The sequence below is a fragment of the Phoenix dactylifera genome, chromosome 6 (genome assembly GCF_009389715.1).
Source record: "Phoenix dactylifera cultivar Barhee BC4 chromosome 6, palm_55x_up_171113_PBpolish2nd_filt_p, whole genome shotgun sequence".
Taxonomy (NCBI): Eukaryota; Viridiplantae; Streptophyta; class Magnoliopsida; order Arecales; family Arecaceae; genus Phoenix; species Phoenix dactylifera.
Window position 1 is genome coordinate 16731219 of NC_052397.1, and position 4302 is coordinate 16735520.

Genomic DNA, 4302 nt, shown 5'->3' on the forward strand with positions numbered 1-4302 from the left:
GGCCCATCATAACCACTATTTGCTATAAATTAGATAGAACAAAATGGTCCTTGCCGTGCAGTTAATAATTAATTTTCTTAATATCTTCACATTGAATAATAAGTATGATTTTAATTTTTCAGTTATAAAAAATATAAACTCCTCCAATGATTGATGTGTCCACTCTTGTTGTTTCAAATTGTAATAAATGGAATAGGTTAAGCTTATAATTTTAATTTTAATATAAAGAATCAATGAAATTAGTTACTAATTAGAATATAGGGACTATTCCATCTTTTAATAAATAAATTAAATTTTACACAAAGAAGAACTTCGCAGGAATTGGGCTGAGAAAAGAGGATTGACATGTTAAAATCTCTTTAAGGAAACAAAAATTTATAAAGAAAAAGCTAATAAAATGATGATCTTAGAATATAAAACTTAGTAAAATGAGATAACTGAAATTAAAGCAGCATATTATATATTTTATTATTTCTTTCTTTTTCTTTCATATAATGCTATACTGTGATTTTAATTAGAAAGGTCGCAGCAGCAGCAGCGAATCCTCGTTTCGTTATCCGGTGTTTAGAAAGGACGTACGGCCGATAAAGCAGCAGATTCCCCGATCCACTAATAGTTGATCACGTCGGCCAAGCAACTAGGGGACCATCAAAATGGATTTTTTTTTTTTTTTGACAAAGTAACAATGCATGGGACCATCAAAATGGCTCAGAAGGGAAAATTATGTACTGTTTCACAGGTTACGTAGTACCATCAAGTCTTCGATTCAATCCTTTCCAATAGTTTGGCTGGAAACAGTCACTGAAAATTTTTACACTTGGCGTGATGGCAATTCCAGCCACCGGACAAGCCTCTCAAATGCTCCAATTATTGCTGGTAGGTTCCAGGTCACAGTCTCCCCTCCCTCTTTTCCGTCGGTCATTCGCGTTATAAAGAAGGCAACCCCCAACCTGCCCTCCCCGCCAACTACGCTCGAAACCTCGCATCCAGAATTAGGATCTGGCTTCAATCTAGGAATGGAGCAAAAGGTTGCAAATTCTCCTCCCTTCAGAATCACTTCTCTATGTAATTTTGAAAGGCTAGCTCATGATGATTTCAACTCATGTCTCTTGTGGATCTCATAATATCATGATCTTTTTCCTAAAGCTTACAGTTATATGTTAATGATAGCATGAAGCTTTGGTGTTCCCTTTCATATTTTTATCAGAATAAAACTTAATTAGAGGCGGATCGTTTCATCACTCTTGCATCTTTCCTTTCTTTCTATCTTGTTTTGATTAACCTGGCTATGTTTAACTTTGATATAAGTTATTGAGCCGCTCTTTATTAGCTTAAGATCACAATTATTGTTAAATTATATCTAAATATGTCAGTTAAGGAGGAAAGTTTCGAGCTTGCCTTTTCTTTCTTTTTTTCGTTCCTTCTTTTTTTTCTTCTTATTCTTTTAATACTCATATTAGCACAACGACATCATCATTTGTATTGCATATTTGTTTTCACATATTCCCAAGCTGAGGTCCTTCATTTTATTTTCACATTTACTAAATAAATCCTATCACAGGTATGGTGCTGTCCACCACCGTGCAAACTATGTCCACCACCGTGTCCACCATCGTGTCGACCACCGTGTCGACCACAAATTTGTCAGGTTTGGTGCTGGGTGCTCTGCCCTGGGGGGTGCCAAGGAGGGTCTCGGTGTGGCACTTGTGGAAGGAACTGCGGATGTGTGCCTGGTTCTACACGAATGCCCTCTGGTGGAACCTAACGTGGAGGATGCTAGTTGATTCTTAAGGAGGATCCATCAACTTCATGTACCGTCGTGTGATCTTGTGTATGCGTGTTTTTCCTTTGCCAAAAAATAATAACAATAATAAGGGTGAAGGACGTTAGATTTATATATGGGAGAATAATGTGGAAATAAATTGTTATTTCAGTGCAATATTTTCTTTTGTAATATTGTGTGAAGGAAATATTTTATGTTTTATAATGTGAATTTTTTTTCTTAGTATTTTATCCTCTTTTCTTCTAAGTGAGAGACCAGCAAATCCCCCGCCCCGGTTGGGTTCAAAGCTGGGTCTCAATTGCATCTTTCACATGAAAAAAGTATTCATCTTCCTTCGCACAAATCCACCATTAGATCACCCAATGCACATATTTTAAAGCACTCCAAACTCCATTATTTATCCATCCGCATAGATGTCAAAGCGACCAATGGATAATTTAAAGGTCTGCGAAAGATACAAGTCTAATCCTTCGAGACTTCAAGTATTAAGCTTAGGTCTGTTCCGGACTCTAAATACCTGACAGAGTGGATAGGTGGTGGGGTGGCTTTGTTCCTTTTTTTTTTTTTTTGAGTAAAATAATCGCATGTGGTTTATCTGTCAGCTCCTACATGCTTGATCTCTCAAGATTGTTTGTTAGAAAGTTTTCCTATCCACATTCGATATTAGTTAGCTTGAGGTCAAGAAACTGTCAACCAAAGAGTCCATAAACAACCAGCCAAATCCTCTTCACAAGAGACTGCCATTATGGTCTTTTAACAGATCTATTCTTGACAATATTTTCTATAGCACAACTCCATCTACTCCTTAAGTTTGTAGCTAAGCAGCAAATCCACTTGTCTTCTAAGTGAGAGGTTGGGTTCAAAGCTGGGCCGCAATTGTATCTTTTGCACCAAAGGAGTATTCATCTTCCTTTGCATAAATACACGGTTGGATCATCCATTGTGGAAATCTCAAAAAAATAATAATTAATTAAAGAATAATTATTGAAAAATAAAAATGATTAAAAAATTTAAAGAATTATTGATTAAAAATCCCATTTAAGGACATAAAAGTGATTAAAAAATATTTTTTGATTTGAATGATATCATGTCAGCAAATATCTTGGATTTTACCGATTTATCTTGATCGAGAAAATAGGCCAAGCCTTTTGCATATATTGTATCCAAAGTTGTCGTACAATTCGAGATCTCGATCGAGATAAAAATCTTGGTTCCATTTGATATTGATCCAGAAGAATTATTAGACTCGATGTAGATCAATTTGGTCATTACAGAAAAAATTGGACATGGTTTAGGAGCAAGTCATCACATCGGGGAGCTACATCGCGTGCTAAATGGGCCAATAGTAACAAATTGCATCGTTTAAATTCTAAAATGGACCAATCTAATAATAACTTTTCTTTTTAGGAGAGACTTTGACTGGATGTAACTTTTCATATGGAAAAAAATTGGTGGAACGACTAGAGATAAAGTCAATGTAGGAATTGAGATTTACCTCATTTTCGATTTTAACTTTCTAATATTTATTTTCACTGGTCATGTCTATTTTGAAAAAATTAAATCTTATTTGAACTAGAAAATTAATCTGACTTAAAATAAACAAGGGTGGACCTCACTAGCATAAATAGAAGCTGTGCATATCAACTTATTATTGATCAATGTAGGAAGAGAGAACCAAGACCCTAGTTTTGCCATATTTTCTACTTTTTCTAAATCCATTTGAGAGGTCAAGTTGAGGAGAATAAAAGAATTTTTTCTTCTCTCCAAGCAAATAAAATATTTAATTAGAAAGTATTTGTTTTACCAGCAATGCTATTTCTTGCGAGCTAAATATAGGTGGCAACTAAAAATATTACAGTTTGACATGATAGTTACAAAAGCTATTGCTTTTTCATTATCTCTAATTGAAAATAACAAATACAATTGAAGTTAACTTAGTTTTATGGTGCTACAAGAATCGTTATGATAGAATAGAAATAATTAAACAAGTATGCTATGATCATAAAACAATACTTATATTATTAACAATAAAACATCAATTATTGTTTTAGTATACTTTTAGAAAATTTTATTAAAAATTATAATCATTATACATTATGTTATAATAATTTTATATTTTAATAAATTAAATAATAAAATATAGAATTTTAAACTTCGTTGGTTGAAGTGTGGCGCGGCATCTCTTTTGGAGGTTGCTTCCAATTGCAATAAATTTTGTACTTGAAAATACAATCAATTTTGCCTATATTTTTGTCACGACCCCCGCCCCGTTCCCGGCGGGCCGCCGCGACGGTCCTAGGGTGCGGGTAGGCATAAGGCCACCAGCCACCGCGTAGAACCCTACTACCTATCAATCATCAATAGATCTTGAAAAAAATTGGCATGATACATGCACAAAATGATCACTTTTCCTATAGTGACCTGTCAGGATTATCTCAATACATACAACACACTACCTGTCAGAGCAGCAATCACATAATCTGTCACATAATAAACCTGAACAATATATAGCAATACAT

The 4302-nt window shown here is 34.4% G+C and overlaps 1 long non-coding RNA gene across 1 annotated transcript; it reads left to right on the top strand.

Moving 5' to 3' along the window:
* Positions 1-877: 877 nt before the first annotated feature.
* Positions 878-2008, top strand: LOC103707575. The gene is made up of 2 exons (XR_604161.4): positions 878-1028; positions 1562-2008. It is a non-coding gene; the product is annotated as an uncharacterized LOC103707575 (long non-coding RNA).
* Positions 2009-4302: the final 2294 nt, after the last annotated feature.